Source organism: Heptranchias perlo, chromosome 6, assembly GCF_035084215.1.
Source record: "Heptranchias perlo isolate sHepPer1 chromosome 6, sHepPer1.hap1, whole genome shotgun sequence".
In the NCBI taxonomy this organism is placed as follows: Eukaryota; Metazoa; Chordata; class Chondrichthyes; order Hexanchiformes; family Hexanchidae; genus Heptranchias; species Heptranchias perlo.
Genome location: NC_090330.1, coordinates 10396448 through 10421406, shown reverse-complemented (window position 1 = coordinate 10421406; position 24959 = coordinate 10396448). Strand labels below are relative to the sequence as shown.

Below are 24959 nucleotides of genomic sequence, written 5' to 3'. Positions count from 1 at the left end.
CCCTCAGCAAACATCACTAAAATATATTATCTGGTCATCATCTCATTGCTGCTTGTGGGACCTTCCTGTGCGCACATTGGCTGCCACGTTTCCTACATTTCAACATTGACTACACTTCAAAAAATACTTCATCTGCTGTAAGGCACTTTTGGATGTCCTGGGGTCATGAAAGTTGCAGTATAAATTCAAATTATTTTTTACTTAATCACTGTGACGCAAACTGTGAATGGTGTACGTCACTGTATCAGAAGAAACCATTTCCTTCCTGGCAACACACAGATATTATGATGTGCTGCTGTCAAAGTCTACTGAGAATATACAAATGTAAGGACTTGCACAACACCAGGTTATAGTCCAACAGTTTTATTTTAAATCACAAGCTTTCGGAGCTTTCCTCCTTCGTCGGGTGAGTGAAGGGTTCTAAAAACGCATAGCATATATAGTCAGAGAACAATGCCAGGTGATTACAGATAATCTTTCCAACTGCCCCCTATAACACCTTGGCTGGGAGACGATCACAGCAATCAAAGGAGTCGTTGGTGTTCAGACAGGTTAGCCACGGAAAACATTACATCCCAGTATACTGAATACACAATAGGTCAGGTCACAAAGACAGAGAGAGAAAGAGACCCGAAAGGCTAAGAGAGAGAAAGAATGTCCAGTTTGCCTTTCGGTTCTCTTTCTCTTTCCCACGGCACTATTTCGAAGAGGAGCAGCGGAGTGTCCCGGTCAATATTTATCGCTTAACCAATATCACCAAAAAATAGATGATCTGGTCATTTATCACGTTGCTGTTTATGGGACATTGCTGTGCGCAAATTGGTTGCCGAGTTTCCTACATTACAACAGTAATTGGCTGTAAAGTGCTTTGGGGTATCCTGAGGTTATGAAAGGCGCTATGTAAATGCAGGCCTTTCTTTTTTTTTTCTTTTATCATTGACACCACACAGAAAATCGATCTGAAAATGATCTTAGACCAGACTAGCGCCAAAGCAATATTTAAATAGTGACAAAAATGGTGAAATTACACAGCAAGTTGATAAACATTGAAAAAAGAAAGATGTATTAATGTTTCAGATGAGAGCTGTAACATTTTGAAACTTTCACCAATTGGGTCTGGAAGGGATTTTTTGCTTAATTTATATTATGAAAGAGAAGAAAGAACTTGCATTTATATAGTTCCTTTGACATCCTCAGGAAATCCCAATGCGCTTCACAGCCAATGAATTACTTTTTGAAGTGTAGTCATTGTTGTTATGTAGGCAAATGCAGCAGCTAATTTGTAACTGGCAAGGTCCCACAAACAGCAATGAGATAACTGACCAGCTAATCTGTTTTAGTGTCATTGGTTGAGGGCTAAACGTTGGCCAAGTTGCTCTTCTTCATTGACCTGAGTGGGCAGACGGGATCAGTTTAATGCCTCATCCAGTAGACAGCACTTCTGACAATGCAGCACTCCCTCAGTACCACCCAATGTGTGTTCCAGTCTTACAGTGGGGCTTGAACCCACAATCTTCTGACTCAGAGGTGACAGTGTTATCACTGGGGCAAGTTGGCACTGTTATAATGCTATAATGTCATGTTCAAGTTACACGGGTTGAATTGTCTGCTGTAACTTCACCGGAAGGTTTGAGGAAACCCTGGGGAAATGACGTCATCGGCGTTCACACTGTTTCTCCGGGGTTTCCACGGATCTCCCGCCAAGTTATGGTGGACGATTGGGGACATTCCACCCCACAGTGTTTTCAGTGGTGTGTTTTGTGAGGCTTCGAAAGGGAAAAAAAGTTGAATTTTTCACCAACAGGTAATTTCTAGCTTCATGCGTTTTTTTCCTTTTGGGGTTAATGTTCGAAAGAACAGCACACCCTCATATAGCATTCTGGAAAGTCCCCAATTTACTCAGGGCTGCTATGGGACCCAGGACAAGGACAGATGCAATACTGAGTCAGTACTTCCTTGTGAATGTCTAATGAATTACCAGTTGGGATTATTGTAGGTGTGTATTATAAAAGATTTCAGTTCACAAATTAACATGACGTATTTGGGGTTAGATTCTCAATGAAAGGAACTGGATCCTGTAAAGTTGTATTTTTATATTTAAAATATCTGTAATTCTTTCAGGAGCAATTATTTTTGACATGAAAGCTGAATTACAGCGGGCTCCGAAATACTGGAAATCGCAACAAATGAAGTGTCAAAATTTGAATTTTCTGGGGTCAAGGTTTTCGGTGCCAGAAGAAAACAACCTTTCAGTGCTCACATCCACCTTCAGTAATTTCTAAACACACCACGGCTACAGACTATGATATTGTGTACTTTAGAGGGGTAATTGGACAAAATCGTGCTCCAGGCGCAGAGCCTCACCCAGTCGGGGCTCATCTGGGAACTTGGACACACGCTCGCTCATTAAAATTGGTAGGACAGAAAGTTGGCAAAGGCTTCATGCTTGGAAGTGCTTTCATCAATTTAGCTCCTAAATAAAGGCCTTGCCAGCCCTCAGGACGTCCAAAAGCACTTCACAGCCAATTGTAGTCATTGTTGTAATGTAGGAAACATGGCAGCCAATTTGCGCACAGCAAGCTCCCACAAACAGCAACGTGATAATGATCAGGAAATCTGTTTTTAGTGATGTTGGTTGAGGGATAAATATTGGTCAGGACACTAAGGAGATCGCTCCGGTTTTTCTTCGGAATGGCGCCACAGGATCTTTTCTGTCCACCTGAGTGGCCAGACGGGACCTCGGTTTAACATCACATCCGAAAGGCAGCACCTCTGACAGTGCAGAACCGCCTCAGTACTGCACTGGAGTGTCAGCCTAGATTTTGTGCTCAAGTCTCTGGGGTGGGGCTTGAACCCACAACCTTCTGCCTCAGAGACTAGAGTGGTACCACTGAGCCATGGCTGACAGCTCCCTTGCAATAAAAGTGATCAAATGTTAGATACATCTGCAAGGCAGCAAGGTACTGAGGACAGCAAGCAACTGAGTTCCTGCTTCATTCCTCATCCTGCTCACTGAGCTAGGTGAAAAAAATTCTCATCTTCCCTCTGGTTCTTTTGCCAATTACCTTAAATCCATATCCTCTGGTTACTGCTCTCCTGCCAGTGGAAAAACTGTTTCTCCTGATTCACTCTGTCAAAACCCTTCATAATTTTGAACACAATTTTCCTCGAGCAATATCATGCCTGGGGGTGAGTAAAATTGCCTGTGGCTCACTAAAGGTTAATAATCTGTCAAAGAGCTAGTTTAAATGTCTATGAAACTCACATTTTAGCACTGGGAGATTGTAAACAAGTGTTATCAGGAGGGCCATATGGTTATAGTGCTAACCACTGGCAACTTCATCCTTCTTTCAATTCCTTTCCAAGTCAACAGGTTTAAAATATATGGAGGATATGTCACAGCGAGCCATAATATGTGATAAATACATCCACTCGGGAGGAAGACTCCACTTCACCAGTGATGATATTCGCCATACATCAAGTCAGTCCAGGAATATTTATTTAATACACTTTTGATCAGTTGTCGACTGAAAGACATTCATTTTAATCAGTATTTTTGTAGCCCAAGAAAATCAGTTGAAGCTGCTTTGTCATGTCTTACATAGAATTACATAGAACGTCCAGAAGTAGGCCATTCGGCCCAACTGGTCCATGCTGGTGTTTATGCTCCACATGAGCCTCCGTCCATTCCTCTTCATCTAACCCTATCAGCTTATCCTTCTATTCCTTTCTCGTATATATCTGACCTCTAGTTTTGGACTCCCCCACAAGTGGAAACATCTTCTCTACGTCTACCCTATCAAACGCCTTCATAATTTTTAAGTCTTTTGTGTAGAACGGTAATTTTGTTTTAAATTTCACTAATATTTCACCATAAAATAGTCATACATTAAAAAATATAATTGAGAAACCTGATGAAGGGTCAAGACAGATAGAACAGGACACCACGGGGCCAGAGAAAAGGAGAGAAGACAAAAGAAGTCGAGAAATACTGGTTAGATGATGTTTACATTTGTGTATTAAATATAAACATGAAGATTGTCCCTGAAGATTGTAGGTGTTCAAAATTATGAAGTGAAGGGATAATGAAAATAGAAACAGACAGTTTCCAGTGATTGCAGGGGTCTAGAATGATGGGATAAGATTCAAGATTAAATGTAACAGAGTTAGGACAGTAGAGGAAAGTGTTTTTTAACACAGAGTGTTGTGAGACTGGAATGAGTCTGGAGGTGACAAAGGCATGGTTGAGGGTGAGGTAAGTATATTGTAAGGGCATGCACAACATGGCGATACATCATTCAATGTATTTCCGAGCAATGCTGGGCACTAGGGATGCCTGTGTGTTCCTTGTTGTCGGGGGTGGTGGGTGGAGTTCTCCTCTGCGATCCTGCTGGAAATTGGCCAGGATCGTGCTGGAGAAGACGAAAATGCAAGTGTTGGCCTACAATCACCGTAACACCCCAACCGGGCTATCCTTCCACCCCCTCCCCAATCACCAGTGGAATGGCTGCTGGCTGCTCCTTCCATGTCTGTCACATGCAAATGGCAGTGAGGGCGGCAGGGCCCAAGTCCCCAGTGGATTTCCCTCCCATCCGTTCCATTTACCACTGTATGTAGCCTCATGGAAGGCGGTGGTAAACTCCAGGAAGTGGTGGTAAAGAACCGTGGTCTATTAATGGAGGGAGAGGGACTTGTAGCGGCCATCTCTCTCTCTAGCCGTCTCTCTCTCTAGTTAGGCCCCTCAGTGAGAGCCCTGTTGCCACTTTTGGGCGCTTCTGCCACTTTAAGGACCCTGGCCACCTCACACTGGCAGGCTCCCTCGTGAAGGCTGGCATCCCCACAGGATCCTGCCGTGCATGCTGCCTTGTTGGTACTCTACCCCAATAAGGGGAATTTGGGGTAGGGGGACATCAATTCTCTTTACACAGACTGGGACAGTAACAGTGTAAAGGGCAAAGAGGGGAGGAATTCCTGAAATGTGTTCAAGAGTTCAAGAGAACTTTCTGGAACAGTGTATTTCCAGCCCACCCAGGAAGGAAACAGTGCCGGATCTGGGGAATGAAGTGGGGCAGGTGGAGCATGTATCAGTGGGGGAGCATATGGGGAACAGTGATCATAATATCATTAGGTTTAGAATAGTTATGAAAAAGGAACAATCAAACATGAAAATGCTTAATTGGAGGAGGGCAAATTTCGGGTACAGAGTAACCACGACGTGCCAACTGACCCTCCACAAGAACCGTCTGACAAAAGTATATGGTAACTGAATGAGTGCCTTTATTTCTTGGAATTTAAAAAAAAAATCACTTTGTGTGAAGAAGTGCTCGCTGGCATGAGCCTATCCTCACCTTTTGCTTCGTTTGCACCTTTGTCTCCTTGCAATTTAACATGAATAGCGCTCTGGGCAAACTTTTTCTGTTCTACTTAATGGGGTGAATTTCCCTGTTTGGTCAGTGTGCCTTTGGAGGAAACAACGTTTATGCACATACATTAAATTTCTGACAAACTAACACTGAAGTTACAGTATCAGATCGGGAGAAGTCCTGAGGAATTTCATTCCCAGTAACTTATATACATTAAAAGATCTCATTCACCTATTTTCAAGGTGGAAGTTTTCTAACCCTTCATAAGAACATAGGAACAGGAGTAGGCTGCCCAGCCCCTCGGGCCTGCTCCACCATTCAATGAGATCATGGCTGATCTGTGACCTAACTCCATAATGTTTTTTATCCACAGTCCACATCCATGGCATGGTTCATGGTTCCATTCCTCCTTGTTATAGCACTGACACTATAAGGGTAATTTTGTCAGACTCGGCTGCTGGTGTAGAATCTGATCAGAAGTGAGCGATGGATCAGAGACACAGGACAATAAGATTAAAGTCCTGATTTTCTGACCTATGCCTGTCACTACTGAGGCTCCATACCACCAGCAGAGCCTCTCAAAATTATCCCATGTCTTCTCCATTGCTTGCTGTGCACCTCAGAGCCCTTTGGCCTCCTCCACTCCATCGTCTATAAGCTACCCCTTAAGTATTCTCAGCTCTGATTCAGAAGACTGCCGGGCAGATTTTGACTTTGGGCAGATTTTGGGCGGCAGGTGAGCAGGGCAATTGGGCTGTCCATCATATGTCATGCACAGTCCACCCCTCTAATACCAGCCTATTCTTTGTTCCACACTACCATGAGTGGCTGCTCGGTCAGCCATTATGCCCTCCATCTCTGAGGCTCTACCTGGTCACCTCCCCCCATGCCTCGTAAAGGTGTTGAGCCTATTTCCCACCCAACCCCATCTTTGCTTTTCTCCCACCTGCTCAATGCCCACTCTTTACCCACCACTCTATGAAGTGCTCTGCATGTAACAGGTGCTATCGAGCTTCCATGCATCTATACATTATTCCCCATGTCGTTTACTGCCTATGCCTGCCCAGTGGTGCTCCAGGTTTTGGAGGAATCCTCAGCACACAGCGTGTGGTGGTCAGTATAACCTGTCAGTATAGACAATACGTTATCTCTCACCAGTTAAAGAGGTCGGATTCACATCGGCAGGTAAAAGGCAGCTCCAATAAACGTTATAATGTTGTGACGGGCAATGTAGTTGTCACTGCTGGAGTACAATTTGGGTGGGTCTCAGTAGAATCAACACAATCAGAGCAGATTTTGCTTCAACAAGGTATTGTACTATAACACCACTCACAGTGGTGTAAACGTTGCATCCATTACTTACCCATAACTTTTACAGTAAGGGCTGAGGGGCAAAAGATCCTTGTCACTATTGAAAAACTTTGGAGTGAGAAAGGATTGAGGCATTTGTGGGACAGGATTTCTTCGGTGTAACAAAATCAGATATCTGTTCTTTAGAGCGGGATTATGGGGCCCAATGTCACCAATCTGCGGCTCGAGCCATTTTGATGGTCGGGCCTCATTTAAGTTTCATTGTCGAACTGGCCAGACATCTCCGGTGGAGCTGGGCAGCGTGCCTAATTGGAGAGCAGGATTTCCAGTGGGTCCAGTACCTGTTTAAAGTGTACTTGCACCTCTTAAAGTGAGGTTTCCTTTTACTCACTGGAAATTCTTGCCGGTATTTGGAGGTTTGGGCTGCATCATGTCTTTGTTCACAGCTTTAGTTAGGTGTGAGTAAGAATATTGCGTCCAGTTTTGGTCTCCTCTCATGGTGATGGATATTGAGATTCTGGAACAGATGCAGAGGAGGGCCTCGAGATGAATTCCCAGTTTAAAACACCTTAGTTACCCAGATAGGCTCATAGAGCTGGGCCTCTATACTTTAGAGGAGCGTATGTTTGGGTGGATTTGATAGCTGTTTATAAAATAATGAAGGGCTTTGACTGTTTTTATGTAGATCAATTATTTCAATTGGACAGGTTAGGGAGGACCACTTTCAAGTTATGTTGGGGCAGAACTGGGTTAGAATTTAGATGGTTCTTCATTTCCCAGTGAATAGTGAAGCTTTGCCCACTTGCCATCCTTATCAAGAAATAATGGGCAGCGGATTGTGATTCCCTGATATACCCAGCCAGTGAGGCTCCCAGTCGACAGCTTGACCTGCAAAAATCAGCCCATTCAGCCATCACCCCTGGGCTCTCTGACCTACAATGACCCCTGGTCCAGCAATGCATCAAATTCAAAATTCTCATCCTTGTCTTCAAATCAACTCCATAGCCTCGCCCCTCCCCAAGTCTGCAACCTCCTCCAGCCCCACAACCCTCCGAGAACTCTGCGTTCCTCCAACCCTGGCCTCCTGCGCATCCCCGATTTCCCTCGCCCCCTTCTTGGCGGCTGTGTCCCAAGCTCTGGAACTCCCTCCACAAAACGCCTCACCTCTGCAAATCTCCCTCCCTGTCCCCCTGCCCTAAGGTGCTCCTTAAAACCTACCTCCACCTGATCTAATATCTCCTGATGTGTGGTTCAGTGTCAAACCTTGTCCGATAACGCTACTGTGAAGGGTCTTGGGACATTTTACTACGTTAAAGGCGCTATATAAATGCAAGTTGTTGTTGTTAAGGTGTATTCCTATAAGTCTGTGGTTAGATTTTAAAAATGATTAAAACCTATTTTACAGTAGCACACCACAAGTGTGATTATTTCCTACAGTTATGAGTCTCGCCTCATTGCATAGCATCATATCAAGACTGTGTGGGGATGAATGAATCTGCCGTCCCTATTGATTCATATTTGACCTGTTCCCACAAGTTATTAGCAACGGATCACATTGTGTGCGGTGAGTCATTGAGCTGCGGAGCAACAATCAGGAATACAACCGGGGGGAGGTGGGGGGGTGGACCTTCCTGGGCTGTACCACAGCCGAAGGGGGCACTCACTCTTCACTTTAAATGTTTAAATTATTCAGCTGTGTGAGTTTGCAGCTGGCCAGGTGTCTGGAGGAAACACAGCTTTGGGTGCAGTGACCGCCTTTACTGTTTCATTAGCTTTGATGTGGAGATGCCGGTGATGGACTGGGGTTGACAATTGTAAACAATTTTACAACACCAAGTTATAGTCCAACAATTTTATTTGAAATCTACAAGCTTTCGGAGGCTTCCTCCTTCCTCAGGTAAATGTCAGGAATTCCTGACATTTACTTGAGGAAGGAGGAAGCCTCCGAAAGCTTGTAGATTTCAAATAAAATCGTTGGACTATAACTTGGTGTTGTAAAATTGTTTACAATCATCAGCTTTGAGAATTGGGCAGGTGGTCGGTCGGTCGACTCACCGAACTGGGAAGAGGGTTTTTGGAGAGAGAGAGAGAGAGAGGGGGGGGCGGAGCCGAGATTCCCTTCGAATTCCTCTCAACAAGAAACAAAAAAAGAAAAACCCCGCCCGCTCCTGACTCAGGCGGGCCGCTCAAAGCGGTGCGAACCGGGGCTGGGGTCTGGGCTCAGGCAGAGGCTGCGGTCTCCAGCGGTTCTCCACATCTGTGTCGGGGATCCCCTGGGTAAGTAGAGTATTGGTGATCGCAGAACTCGCTCGGTAACTGGACAGTAACAACGTCTCTTTAATGGGGTAAACCTTCCCGTTACGTCTTTAATTAATAATAGAGAGGGTTTGAATGCGGACTGGCGGTTCTGCCCGCTAGATCCTCTTTTGCTTTCAATCCACCCTCTTTCCCCCTTCAAAGCAGCGGCTTGGAATTTTGCACTTGGTTCTTATGACCTGATGATTATTATTTAAATTACAGGCACTGTACTTTTTTAAAATTATTATTCATGCTGTCAGCCTTGGCTCAGTTGGTAGCACTCTGTCTCAGTCAGAAGTTAAGTCCCACTCCAGAAACTTGAGTACAAAATCTAGGCTGATATTTCAGAGCAGTACTGAGGGAATGCTGCGCTGTCAGAGGCGCTGCCTTTTGGACGAGAAGTTAAAACGAGACCCAGTCTGCCCTCTCAGGTGGACGTACAAGATCCCATGGCATTATTTCGAAGAAGAGCAAAGGAGTTTCTCCGGTGTCCTGGTCAATATTTATCCCTTGACAAACATCACTGAAACAGATTATCTGGTCATTACTCAATGCTGTTTGTGGGACCATCCTGTTTGGAAATTGGCTGCTGTGTTTCCTACATTACAAGTGACTACACTTCAAAAATACTTCATTGTCTGTAAAGCGCACTGGGACGTTCTAAGGTCTTGAAAGGTGCTATATAAATGCAAGTTCTTTCTTTTGTTTCTTTTTCTTGCAAAAGAGACAGAGGGGAAAAAAAAATTCATGCCTGAGTTGTTATGATCTGGAATGCACTGACTGAAAGGGTGGTGGAAGCAGATTCAGTAGTAGCTTGCAAAAAGGAATTGGCTAAATACTTAAAGGGGAAAAATTAGCAGGGCTATGGGCAAAGAGCAGGGGAGTGGGACTAATTAGATAGCTCTTTGAAAGACCTAGCACAGGCACGATGGGCTGAATGAGCACAGAAGGAGGCCAGTCATTTTATGATTGTGTGTGGGCATCGCTAGCAAGTTCGGCATATATTGCCACCGCCTTTGAGAAAGTTGGGGTGGGCCTTCAGCTTGAATTGCTGCGGTTCATGTGGTGTTTGGTCGGAAGTTCCAGGATTTAGACCCAGTGACTGTGAAGGAATGGGTGATGTATGTGTCCAAGTTGGGATGGTGTGTCACTGGAGGTGATGGTGTTCCCGTGCACCTTCTGCTCTTGCCTTTCGAGGTGTTGGGTTTGGGAGTCATTCATTGTATGTGTTGCACTTAGAGACGTTTCTGAAGGGCCTTTTTTAAAAAAAAAATTAACTCCTCTATTTTGGATCGGGGAGAGCTTCCTATTGCGCTCCAGAACCCTCCATTAAGGGCTGGAAGTTTTTAAGTGGGGCGGGAGTACAAGACAGGCGGAATCGTATCAGCCACCTGTTAATCACCCTGCCTATTAGTCAATTCAATATTGACTTCAGCACAAAAGAAAATGGGGCAGGGCGCATAATGGGCAGCTAAATTGATCTTGCCTGTTTTACATCCCCTCGCCGAAGCTGAATGTTAGAAAAGTGACAGTATAACTGCTGTCTAAGGCTATCGTTTGCCAACTAGCGCTGTCCCCATATGAACGTTTAGTGCGCTCATACTAAATCCCTCTGTGCACTTCTTAAAATAATTGAATTAATGCCTGGGGTAACAAAGCATGGAGGAAGGTATGCGAGTGTGTTAAGGATCCATACGGGGTCAGCACTGGTGGGAAAAGCAGCTTTGTCGGTTTTCAGGTGTGTTTTTTAAAGATATTAAACAATATGGCGAACACCAGCTCCTAGATCCCAACCTGGAATCTGCCATTAGGGTAAGGGAGACAGTTTTAATAATGCAAATACAGAAGCCACTGCATGAATATTGTATCCTGTCGTCTGAAATGCAAGAACGCCAAATGTAAAAGTATCTCGAGAGGTGTAAGTCTTTGTTTCGATTTGGTCGGGACATTGGGAGCGCTAAAAGCGGACAGTATAAAACACGTGTTTGTCTCAAAGTCGACAGGTGAATAATAATTGTCTTGTTACACAAAGGTAGAAAAGTTTGTTATTTTAAGTGCTGGAGTCTAGGAATTAGTCTGCTCACTTCTGTTTGTGTGCAGTATTCAGTGTAGGAAATCAAGGAGTGATTTTCCACTTTGGTACTCTGGCACACACCGGGAGTGCTTATTTAGAAGTTGCTCTGTCCCAACCTGTGATATGTCGTCCACTAAAATTAATTTCCTTTTAGATGTTGTTTAATATATTGTAAAAAAAAATCTGAAACCCGACAAAGCTGCTTTTCCCACCAGTGCTGACCCCATATGGATCCTTAACACACTCGCATACCTTCCTCCATGCTTTGTTACCCCAGGCATTAATTCAATTATTTTAAATGTGCACAGAGGGATTTAGTATGAGCGCATTAAGTGTTCAGATGGGGTCAGTGCTGGTTGGAAAATGAAACCCTTAGACAGCAGATATAGTGTCACTTTTCTAATAATGCATCAACACAAAAATGGCAGTACAGCTCCAGGGACTACCAAACGTAGTAAAGTCATGAGGTATAAGTCCCCTGTCCCACCTGTCTGAGTGTGCGCAGGGTGCGGTATAACTCAGACCTTAAGGGGCCTGTTAAAATGCATAGTCTGTGCCAATGCAGAATGATGTGGAGATGCCGGTGATGGACTGGGGTTGACAATTGGAAACAATTTTACACCACCAAGTTATAGTCCAACAATTTTATTTTAAAATCCACAAGCTTTCGGAGGCTTCCTCCTTCCTCAGGTGAATGTGATTCACCTGAGGAAGGAGGAAGCCTCCCAAAGCTTGTGGATTTTAAAATAAAATTGTTGGACTATAACTTGGTGGTGTAAAATTGTTTCCAATGCAGAATGGCATCTCTTTCATATCGACTCATTCCCTACAGGGTGTGAAATTTTGTGAATTGAATGCAGCCTGGTACCACCTTCAGGAGCTGGGCTCACACCATTCTGCACTATAAAGGGCGCTTAGCAAAATTTGGAAAGTTCCCAGGTGGTCCACTGAACTTTTTTGTTTAGTCTTTTTAATGTTTGCAGACAGCCACTTCTCCATCACCTACTTTATTAACAGGCATTAAGATGCTGGTGAGTGGAGTTCCTTGTGTGGTGAAGCACTGATGTGTTGATAAGATTGTTTGTGGTCCTGATAGATGGTGGCATGCTGGTTGTGTCACTTCTGCTGAGTAAAATGTATTCTTAGAAATATATCCTTACTGATGTAATATTGTAAAATGATTGCACTGAGGTTATATCCTTTCATAGAATGATACTGCACAGAAGGAGGCCATTTGGCCCATCGTGCCTGTGCCGGCTCTTTGAGAGAGCTCTCCAATTAGTCCCACTCCCCTGCTTTTTCCCCACAGCCCTGCAAATTTTCCTCTTCGAGTATTTATCCAATTCCCTTTTTGAAAGTTACTATTGAGTCTACTTCTACCACCCTTTCAGGCAGTGTATTCCAGATCAAAACAACTCGCTGCATTTATTTTTTTTTTAAATTCTCTTCATCTCCCCTCTGGTTTTCTTGTCAATTATCTTAAACCTGTCACCCTCCTGCCAGTGGAAAGTTTCTCCCTATCTACTCCATCAAAACCCCTCATCATTTTGAACATCCCTATTAAATCTCCCCTTAAACTTCTCTGCTCTATGCAGCATTCATTTAAATTCCTGTCTGTGCTTTCTTAACACAGATTTGAAGTCGTTTAAACTAAATAGGTTAACATTAATGAGAATTAGCAGGTATGCAGCCTGTTTAACAAGGCGATAGCACAGAGAGGGATCTTATACAAGAATCTTAATGGCTGCACAGGCAATAAAAGGTTCCTCAAGTGATTCTGTTGGTAAACTCACTGCCCACTGTACGATTGAACCATACAGGCCAGGAAGGTCCTAGGTTTGATGCCTGTTCTGTGCTGAGTTAGCTGATCTCAGCCATCACTTTTTAATACCTTATGTTGGCAAGTCAGCTACCATTGACCTGAGTACCACTGGGCTACGAAGGGGAACAAAAATCAGCTGGTTCTCCAACTCCTGGTCACTATCCTGTGGCTCCTGCTGGGGGGTGTACAGGTGTGACAGTCAGGTGAGGACAGGATGGGCTGGATCGTGTTCCCCTCCTCCAAAGATCAAATAACCTGTCCATGCTCATTGTCAAGGCTCAAATATACAGAAAAAATTTGGAATCCCAATGCACTTTTCATAATCTCCGGGTGTCCCAAAGGGCTTTACATCCATCCATCCATCCATCACAGACAGCCTCGGTTTTATGTCGCATCTGAACGACCCCCTCAGTACTGCACACGAGTGTCAGGCTCAAGTCTCTGGAGCGGGACTTGAACCCACAACCTTCTGACTCTGATGCAAGAGTGCTACCACTGAGCCACAGCTGACCCTTAAAATGCAAGTGTATGTACAGTTTTTAATTCCCTGGGGTGATTGAGTCAGAATGAGCTTGTTTTGCATTGCAGAATGAGCTTGTTTTGCCCCAAGCTGAGAGCTCACCTGCTGCGTTTCCTGAAGCTATTCTTATTGCTGGACTTGGCGGAAGCTCACACCTAATGATGCTGCTTTGACCCGTGAGAAAGCTCTGCAAGTGGAGTTGTCCATAGGTGTTGCCCAGGACACCAGGGGCACACCCCTACTCCTCTCCGAATAGTGCTGTGGAATCCACCCCCCCCCACCATGTCCACTCGAGAGCGCAGACAGGATGCCTCGGCTCAACATCCCTATCTGAAAGACGGCAACTCTGACAGTGCAGCACCTCACCCAAGTGCCAGCCTAGACCACTTACCCAAGTGTCTGGAGTGGGGATTGAACCCACAATCTCCTGCCCAGGAGACAGGAGTGCCACCGCTGATAGCGCAAGTGGACCTTTTTGGCGTTGTGATAAATTGGGAAATCCTGCCCTCAGCAGATAGTCTACTTGTGGAATGAAGAGGTAGACTCAGGTTGGAACTCCACCTAGGATCGGCAGTGAGAAGATCCATGAGCAGCATCCCTCCCCAAACCTTGGACTAGCTCCGGTGGTGGCATAACTCAGCATTCCTCTGCCACTCCTACCAGATGCTGGTACTCTCTTCCTCCTGGAACATGATCCCATCTCATCTTCCCATGTATCATGGGCTTTAAAACCAGGTTAAGAAATTAAATTACATTGCTGAATTTTAAAAAATTTATTCATGGGATGTGGGCGTCGCTGGGAAGGTCAGCATTTATTGCCCATCCCTAATTACTCTTGAGGAGGTGGTGGTGAGCCACCTTCTTGAACAGCTGCAGTCTGTGCGATGAAGGTTCTCCCACAGTGCTGTTAGGTAGGGAGTTCCAGGATTTTGATCGAGTGACAATGAAGGAACGGCGATATATTTCCAAGTCGGGATGGTGTGTGACTTGGAGGGGACTGTGTTGTTGGCAGTGTTCCCATGCGCCTGCTGCTCTTGTCCTTCTAGGTGATAGAGGGCGCGGGGCTTAGGATGAGCTGCAGTGCACCTTGTAGATGGTACACACTGCAGCCATGGTGCACTGGTGGTAGAAGGAGTGAATGTTTATGGTGGTGAATGGGGTACCAATCAAGTGGGCTGCTTTGTCCTGGATGGTGGTGTTGGAGCTGCACTCATTCAGGCAAGTGGAGAGTATTCCATCACACTCCTGACTTGTACCTTGTAAATGGTGGAAAGGCTTTGGGGATTCAGGAGGTGAGTCACTCACTGCAGAATACCCAGCCTCTGACCTGCTCTTGTAGTCATTGTATTTATGTGACAATGAACTTTAAAAGTAATCGGGGCCACATGCTTACAGTTTCCATGGAAATACACCACAAACATAGAATTCAAGGCCATGTATTTCTCAAATACTCACAGTGATCTGTAATAAAAATGTCATTTTGACTTATTCAGTCACTGTAAATCAGTGGCTGTGATTATATACTCCACGTTACGTAACATAAAATAGTGTATCCTCTGATTCAAAGTGAGCAACACAATGGGGGACAGAAGAGTTACTGCATGAAAGTGACCTCAAGGTACTGTTCCATCTCAGCCTTTAAGCGATAGTTGTAAATTGCAGTAAGTGTTGCTGAGCCCTCACTGAAATTATAACCTTGGAATTGCTCCAGGACGTCCATTACTCTCTATAGAAACCACATCAACTCCTCAATGAGATTTGTTTGAATTGGCAAAGCTAGATGGAGGGTCAAAGTCCACAGTGTAGGACACCAACCAAGGATGAGAAGAGCAGGAGAGATGAGGGATAAATTAAAAAGTGGCTGTGCCAAGTTTAGGTTTTAAAAAGCCTGTTGATTTGTCGGAGAAAAGAGAACTACAACAACAACTTGCATTAATATAGTGCCTTTAACATAGTAAAACGTCCGAAGGTGCTTCACAGGAGTGAATTCAGACAAAAAGTGACACCGAGCCAAAGAAGGAGACATTAGGACAGGTGACCCAAAACTGGGTCAAAAAGGTAGGTTTCAAGGAACGTCTTAAAGGGGAAGAGAGAGGTTTAGATAGGGAATTCCAGAGCCTTGGACCTAGATGGCTGGAGGCACAGCCATCAATGGTGGGGTGAAGGAAGTGGGGGAACACAGAGTTCTTGGAGGGTTGTAGGGCTGAAGGGGGTTATAGGGAGGGGCGAGGCCATGGAGGGATTTGAACACAATAACTGAAGGATGTAAGGAGTTTCAAAGGTCCTGGATAAGAATGAGTTGGACGCGGAGATAGTGATGAGTTTTGTTTTCACACGATGAAAATTCAGGGCGGTGTGAGCACGTAGGAAGAGAAATGTGTATGATATGTTTGGGGCTTAACAGGAACAAGTGAGGAAAGTGCAGAGCAATGACTGTAGTAATATCAATAAGATAAAGACAAGGAGACTGGTGGAAGCCCCAAAAAAGCAGCAGAGACTATTTATTACAATGAGGAAAGAGATTACGGGGTGGCTTTAATGAGTTAGCACTCCTGGCAGAGCGCGACACATGACGGGAGTGCACATTAGGGGTTGATTCCGTGATCAGGAAATGAATGGAGAAAAATCAGGGGCTTTCCCGACCCGCGCTCTCAGTGTGTGTCGCTTCTCGCCAGTAGTGCTTGACCAGGGAATATGGGCGAGTGAGTCAGATCGGCACACACTATAATCTGTCCATTAATGGGTGTAAGATTGGTTTGCGCACACTCATCTCCGCACCCAAAATGCCAGTCTATAAATTCTGCCCAAATGCTAACTTGTAAAATCGGCTCTGCATTGACTTTTAGTTTCTTCACTTATTCACTGTGCTCAACGTCAATTTATTTTAGAACTATAGACTTGCATTTATATAGCACCTTTCATGACCTCAGGACGTTCCAGAGTGCTTTGCACTTCAAAAGTACTTCATTGACTGTAGTCACTGTTGTAAAGTAATTAAATGTGGTAGCCAATTTGTGCACAGCAAGGGCCCACAATCGGCAATGTGATGATGACCAGATAATCTGTTTTTAGTGATGTTGGTTGAGGGATCATTATTGGCCAGGACACCAAGGAGAACTCTCCTGCTCTCGAATAGTGCCATGGGATCTTTTACATCCAACTAAGTGGGCAGAAGGGACCTCGATATAACATTTTAGTTTAGAATTTGGTGCTCAAGTCTCTGGAGCAGGGCTTGAAACCACAACCTAATGACTCAGAGCCGAGATTGCTGCCAACTGAGGCACAGCTGATAACCTTTGTGTATCTGTATTCACTCAAGTTAAAACAAGAAGGGGCAATTTGAATTAGACGAAGAGGAACTGAAATGCATGAGGTTCTAAGTAGGTGGTGATTCAAGCATACAACATGAGCTACAAAATAGCAAACAGAAGCTGTCAGCTTATACAGTGCAGGATCAGGCACAATTCAATGCTGGACACAGAATAAACATACACTCCATCGCAACCAGACTTTATATGTAGGTGTGCAGCTGTGTCTCAGTAGTAGCGCTCTGGCTTCTTAGTCCGAAGGTTGTGGGTTCAAGCCCCACTCCAGAGAATTGAGCACAAAATCCAGGCTGACACTCCAATGCAGCACTAAGGGAGTGCTGCACTGTCGGAGGTGCCGTCTTTTGGATGAGATATAAGAAATAGCAATAGGCCATTCGGCCCCTCGAGCCTGCTCCGCCATTCAATCAGATCATGGCTGATCTTCCACCTCATAGCCACTTTCCTGCCTGATCCCCATATCCCTTGATTCTCCTACAGTCCAAAAATCTATCGATCTCAGCCTTGAATATATTCAATGACTCAGCATTCACAGCCCTCTTGGGTAGATAATTCCAAAGATTCACAACCCTCTGCTTGAAGAAATTCCTCCTCATCTCGGTCTTGAATGGCCGACCCTTTATCCTGCGACTATGCCCCCTAGTTTTAGACACTCTAGCCAGGGGAAACAATCTCTCAGCATCTACTCTGTCAAGCCCCCTAATAATTTTGAGATCACCTCTCATTCTTCTAAACGCCAGAGAGAATAGGCCCATTCTACTCAACCTCACCTCATAGGACAACCCTCTCATCCCAGGAATGAATCTAGTGAACCTTTGTTGTACTGCCTCCGAGGCAAGTATATACTTCCTTAGATAAGGAGACCAAAACTGTATGCAGTAGTCCAGGTGAGGTCTCACCAAAGCCCTGTACAATTGTAGTAAGACTTCCTTACTCTTGAACTCCAACCCCCTTGCAATAAAGGCCAACATGCCATTTACTTTCCTAATTGCCTGCATACTAACTTTTTGTTAGACGAGACGTTAAACCGAGGCCCTGTCTGCCCCCTCAGGTGGACATAAATGATCCCATAGCTCTATTTTGAAGAAGAACAGGGGAGTTCTCCCCAGTGTCATAGCCAATATTTATCTCGACCCACATTACCAAAATAGATTATCTGGTCATTATCACATTGCTGTTTGTGGGACTTTGCTGTGAGGAAATTGGCTGTCGCATTTCCTACATTACAACAGTGAATACATATCAAAAAGTACTTCATTGGCTGTAAAGCACTTTGGGACGTCCCGAGGTCATGAAAGGTGCTGTTACATACTTGCTGTGTTGAAATCAAAACTACCTCTTCTTTCTCAAAGACCTCAGTCTTTCCTTTTTGCCTTCAATCTGCCAGTTTTTAAAAGCCAAGCTTGGTGTCACATAATCTCTACCTCTTTTACTCTGTCTTTTCTACTTCTTTTTTCAGCATTGGTAATGTTCTGCATTATGAGCCCTGGCACTTTCACCCAGGTTTTTACAGCCTTGCAAGGAGGTGGTACAAAATTTCTGGCCTCATCTACTGTTACTGTCACAGGATGTGCCAACCCGATATAGGGTTGCCAACTCTGGTTGGACATATTCCTGGAGGTTTCATCACATGACCTCCTGCCTCCAACTGCCCCGCCCCCACACTCTCGTTATTGGTCATGCGATATGTCCATCCTCACGGTGCACTGCCTTTCTACACCAATTGGAAAGTGAATCAATTCTTCATTCCCAGATTGGATGATTCTTGACTGTCAGTCAAACAGCCTTTTTCCCCCATGTGCAATATTTTTATAACTAGTAAACAAAAGTGTTCAAAAAAAAAGTTTTAAAAACACTTTCTAAACGCTCCTATGATTTTTTTTTCTCTCCTGGGCTTTGCTCGCAGCAGTGTCCTGGAGATTAGTCTTTAATTCCTGGAGACTCCAGGGCAATCCTGGACGGTTGGCAACCCTTGCCCTATAATGCATGGTAGGTGCTGGCATCCTTGCAACAAATGGCACAACTTTGCAACCGTCTCTCTGATGCCCAGGACCCTCTGAAGATCGTTCCCTACAGCCTTTGGGTAAATGTAGCAGACCTTGCAGATATGACAGGTGGGCATCTTTGCCAAGTGTTGCCAACTAGGTTGGTTGTTGTTCACCTGAGCATGCCTGCTTTCATGCAGTGCCGCTAAAAGCATGACCTACTAGGAGTAATTTTCACTTTGCGCGTGGGTGGGAAACTGGTGATAGTGAATGGGCTGCCCGTTATACACCATCCCTATTTTTTTTTCCTACCGTTGCCTTAAGGGAAGGTTTCTTTAGTTGTACGTAGGGTTTCTGCCGCACTTCTGGTGAAGCAATGCCGGTGGACGGGCAGAAGCTCTAAGGAATTTCCCGGTCACAGGAGATTCCCTCTGAAGCCACACTCAGAAGCGATACCATCGGACGGAGTATTAATCAAGAAATAATAGGAGCTTGTAACAAGAGTAATGCATGAGGGACTTTAATCTTCATATAGACTGGGCAAATCAAATTGGCAAAGGTAGTCTGGAGGACGAGTTCATGGAATGCATTCGAGACAGTTTCCTAGAACAATACGCCATGGAACCAACTAGGGACCAGGCTATTTTAGATTTTGTATTGTGTAATGAGATAGGGTTAATTAGTAATCTCATAGTAAAGGGTCCTCTGGGGAAGAGTGATCATAATATGATAGAATTTCACATTGAGAGTGACATACTTAAGTCTGAAACTAGAGTCTTAAACTTAAAGCCAATTACATAGGTATGAGGGGCGAGTTGGCTAAGGTAGATTGGGACATTAGATTAAAAGGTATGATGGTAGATAAGCAATGGCAGACATTTTAAAGGATTATTTCAGAATTCTCAACAAACATACTTTCCATTGAGAAATAAAATCTCCATGGGAAAAGCGATCCATCCATGGCTAACTAAAGAAGTTAAGGATAGTATTCGATTAAACGAAGAGGCTTATAATGTTGTGAAGAATAGTAGTAAGCCTGAGGATTGGGAGAGCTTTAGAAACCAGCAAAGGATGATTAAAAAGGGAGAAAGTAGAATGTGGGTAAACTAGCAAGAAATTTAAAAACAGATTGTATGTAAAATTGAGAGTAGCAAAAATAAACATTGGTCCTTTTGAGGCTGAGACAGGAGAAATTATAATGGGGGAATAAGGAAATGGCAGAGACATTTAAACAAATATTTTGCATCTGTCTTCACAATAGAAGACACAAAAAATATACCAAAAATAGTGGGGAACCAAGGAGCAAATGAGTGAGGAACTTAAAACAATTAATATCAGTGGAGGAAAAAGTACTAGACAAACTAATGGGACTAAAAGCTAACAAATCCCCTGGACCTGATGGCCTATATCCTAGGGTTCTAAAAGAAGTAATGGATGCATTAGTTGTGATCTTCCAAAATTCCCTAGATTCTAGAATGGTCCCAGTGGATTGAAAGGTAGCAAATGTAACACTGCCACTCAAGGAAGGAGGGAGAGAGAAAACAGAACTATAGACCAGTTAGCCTGACATCAGTCATCAGGATAATGCTGCCTCTGTAACTAGTGGGATACCGCAAGGATCAGTGCTTGGGCCTCAGCTATTTACAATCTATATTAATGACTTAGATGAAGGGACCGATTTGTAATGTATCCAAGTTTGCTAATGATACAAAGCTAGGTGGCAAAGTAAGCTGTGAGCAGGACACAAAGAGGCTGCAAAAGGATATAGACAGGTTAAGTGAGTGGGCAAGAAGGTGGCAGATGGGGTATAATGTGGGGAAATGTGAGGTTATTCACTTTGGTAGGAAGAATAGAAAAGCAGAATATTTTTTGAAATGGTGAGAAACTATTAAATGTTGGTGTTCAGAGATTTGGATGTCCTCGTACAAGAAACACAAAGTCAGCATGCAGGTGCAGCAAACAATTAGGAAGGCAAATGGTATGTTGGCCTTTATTGCAAGGGGGTTGGAGCACAAGAGTAAGGAAGTCTTGCTACAATTGTACAGGGTTTTGGTGAGACCACGTCTGGAATAATGTGCATAGTTTTGATCTCCTTATCTAAGGAAAGATATACTTGCCTTAAAGGTGGTGCAATGAATGTTCACTAGATTGATTCCTGGGATGATAGATTAAAATGGGCCTATATTTTCTGGAGTTTAGAAGAATGAGAGGTGATCTCATTGAAATATATAAGATTCTGAGGGGGCTTGACAGCATAGATGATGAGAGATTGTTTCCCCTGGCTAGAGAGTCTAGAACTAGGGGGCATAGTCTCAGGATAAGGGGTCGTCCATTCAAGACTTAGATGAGGAGGAATTTCTTCGTGCAGAGGGTTGTGAATCTTTAGAATTCTCTACCCCAGAGGGCTGTGGATGCTGAGTCATTGAATATATTCAAGGCTGAGATGAATAGGTTTTTTTTGGACTCTAGGGGAATCAAGGGATATGCGAATCGGGCAGGAAGGTGGAGTTAAGGTCGAAGGTCAGCCACAATCTCATTGAATAGGAGCAGGAGTAGGCCATACGGCTCAAGGGTGTGAGGCCTTTGTATGTCGTGTGAAACCCTTCAATCACTAGGTACAAGATGCCTGGCACACTACAGACATAAGTCTGCTGGGAGTACAGTGGAAGGCCTGCTAATTAGGCTAGGACACAGGTGACCAGCATATCTATGTGGCTGGGTGAGGGAACTCCCAGGCCCGAACGTTTCTTTGGCCCTGGCATGGGTTCTGCCAGGTGGCTGGTGCGCAGGGAGAAAGCCTCCTGGCTGGCACATACGAGCCTTCCCTGGGAGTCTCAGGCCCGAGTCCTCAGAAAATTATGCCATCTCTGGAGCTTCATTGGCCACTTTGAGAAAAGGGGGATGACGGGCCCGTTTTAAAAACAAAACGATGCACTTTCCAAGGCCCTGGCCCAGATTAGCTGCTGGGCACTGCCACACCTCTTTCCTCCCCTTCCCCAATTGTGGTGGATGCCCAGGATGTACCCACAGTGGCATGAATGCCTGCCAGCTTCATTCAGATGAGGGAACGTCCTCCTTACCCTGCGTCAGAATCAGCTGCCAAGGTTCCCAGTGGGCCAATCCCAGCCCTCGCACTGGCACCAATTTTTCGGGCCAACAGTTTTAATGATATTGATGTTTTAAATGGGTAACTCCTCCGTTAAAATAGACAAGGAATTTCATACGAGCATGTTATGTGGTCACGGGTCAATCTTAGTATGGTGCTTGTTCTCCTTTTATAGTTTTTATGTAAATTATTTAACGATTAGGATATTCTGAGCAGGATGGGGGAGTTTAAAATAAAAAAGAAATGGAAATAAAATGATCGTGCTGTGCTACAAATATAAGAAATAGAAAAAGTATGAAATCTGCACAAAGCATTTTAATCTATAAATGTGCTGTTCCTTAGGTTGTGCTGGGACTACAAGTTATTTTATTTGCCCTCCGTGACCCACCATCATGCCGTTTGCTTCATCTTTCCCGATAATGGCCATTATTTGGACAATGACAGTAGACAGAGCTGCCCTCACTTCCTTGGAAGAAATGAGTAAGTAATTTCAACTAACTTATTGTCAAAATAATGAGGTAAATAACTGTACTGCAGAGGTTGGCAGTATTCAGAGAGCTGGCGTCAGCACTTATTTTTCATATGTTACTAATTATTTCAGCAGTTGCTTGTACCATTAGTGATTTCTGAAGCCCGCCTTTCCCAATGTAATAAAGGTCAAATGTATGAGGCATTCTGACCCACAAAACGCAAAACCATTTTGGATGTTATTAGAATGTTCAATTAACTGAGAATCACATTTTCGAAATGAATTCTTTGGGGATAATTCTGCTCTGTGTGACGTTAAAGGGGGAAAAATTCTTCTGCTACCATGTTTACCTGAGTCTCCCCAATTTTAATAAAAGAAGTACTTTAATCCTGGAGTCCACAATATTTTGCAGCCAGGAAGTCGGTTTTAGTATTTATATTTTATGCGTGATTAACCTCATCCGCAGTGCTGAACTTTGGCTGTGACTCCATAGACATGTCCTTCAGTACAATAAAGGCCACGTGTCGGAGGCAGTCTGATCCATGAGAAGCAAAGGATTTTGGATTTCGTATTCTTTAAAGCAAAATATGTGGGTGATTCTGGATCCCCGTCGAACTATCTGGCACAAGACTCATTTCGTTCTTCTAAAGCCACCTTGCATTCTATCAGAGATGTCAACTTGATATATTATACAGGAACTCCAAGTGGGTCATTTTAACTTTTGTCGTCTGGTGAAAGAACGGGCGATAGCAAACGGTACACCCGTTTTAAATCTCGCCCGATATCCAATTTCTAAGCAAACATGTTTTTACCTCTTTTTTTTTAAAGTTCAAGGGTAGCTCTAGATAAGAGGCATGCGTGTCTTCAGTTTATAAACAGTGCACCTTCACTTATTTACTCTGTTTACATTATCTCTCAAAGTTATGAATCCGCCCACCGATATTACGATCTCCCCCGGACGTTTAGGAGAGTACATTGTCTCTTGGAGTGGAAACTGCACATGCGAAAAGGAAACCTACTACCAGCTTGACTATAAATACCTGAATTCAAGTGATGATGAGGTAGATTTTATCCAGTCTCTGAGTCTTTTAAAGTAAGGTTATCCTATTCTGGAACTTTGGGATGGCCAGATTGACCGACATGGCCCTTTTTCAGCTCTGTTTGCCCTGAGGTGAGCTTCTGACCATATATTCGCTCCATCACCAAGACCACCAACTTCCACCTCCGTGACATCGCCCGTCTTTGCCCCTGCCTCGACTCATCTGCCACTGGGAGCAGTTTCTCTCTATCTATTCTGCTTAGACCACTCGTGATTTTAAATACCTCTATCAAATCTCCTCGCAACCTTCTCTGTTCCAAGGAGAACAACTCCAGCCTATCCACGTAACGAAAGTCCCTCATTCCTGGCATCATTCTAGTAAATTTTTTTACACCCTCTAAGGCCATCTCATCTTTCCTGAAGTGTGGTGCCCAGAACTGGACATAATACTCCAGTTGTGGACGAGCCAGTGTTTTATAAAGGTTCATCATTACTTCCTTGCTTTTGTACTCTATGCCTCTATTTATAAAGCCCAGGATCCCGTATGCTTTTTTAATTGCTTTCTCAACCTGCCCTGCCACCTTCAACGATTTGTGCACATGTACCCTCAGATCTCTCTGTTCCTGTACCCCTTTTAGAATAGTGCCCTCTAGTTTATATTGCCTCATTCTTCCTACCAAAATGTATCACTTTGCATTTTTCTGCATTAAATTTCATCTGCCACATGTCCACCCATTCCATCAGCCTGTATTCTCTTGAAGTCTATCACTATCCTCCTCACTGTTCACTACACTTCCAAGTTTGTCATCTGCAAATTTGGAAATTGTGCCCTGTACACCCAAGTCCAAGTCATTAATATATATCAAGAAAAGCAGAGGTCCCGGTACCGACCCCTGGGGAACATCACTGTACACCTTCCTCCAATCCAAAAAACAACCATCCACCACTACTTTCTACTTCCTGTTATTCAGCCAATTCTGTATCCATGTTGCTACTGCCCCCTTTATTCCATGGGCTTCAATCTTGATGACAAGCCTATTATGTGGCACTTTATCAAATGCCTTTTTGAAAGTCCATCCGCACCACATTGCCCTCATCGACCCTCTCTGTTACCTCATTAAAAAAGCTCAATCAAGTTAGTTGCACACAATTTGTCTTTAACAAATCCATGCTGGCTTTCCCTAATCAATCCACACTTGTCTAAGTGACTGCTAATTCTGTCCTGGACTGTCGTTTCTAAAAGTTCCCCCAACACCGAGGCCATGGCCTGTAGTTGCTGGGTTTATCGTTACACCCTTTTTTGAAAGGGGGTTCACTTCCTTTCCCGTTTACTATTTACATGCCTGTAGAAGACTCTTGGATTCCCTTTTATGCAGGCTGCCAGTCTATTCTCTTACTCTCTCTTTGTCCCTCATTTCCTTTTTTACTTCCCCTCTGAATTTTCTGTATTCTGCCTGGTTCTCACTTGTTATCAACCTGACATCTGTCATATACCCCTTTTTCCTGCTTCATCTTACTTTCTATCTCTTTTGTCATCCAGGGAGCTCTGGCTTTAATTGCCCTACCTTTCTCCCTTGTGGGAATGTACCTAGACTGTACCTGAACCATCTCCTTCTTTAAAGGCTTCCCATTGTTCAATTACAGTT

At 44.1% G+C, this 24959-nt stretch overlaps 1 long non-coding RNA gene across 1 annotated transcript; it reads left to right on the top strand.

Annotated features, from left to right (window-relative positions):
* The first annotated feature begins 8883 nt into the window (after positions 1-8883).
* LOC137322450 (uncharacterized) lies at positions 8884-23331 on the top strand. The gene is made up of 3 exons (XR_010963131.1): positions 8884-8951; positions 22148-22285; positions 23196-23331. It is a non-coding gene; the product is annotated as an uncharacterized lncRNA (long non-coding RNA).
* The last annotated feature ends 1628 nt before the right edge of the window (positions 23332-24959 follow it).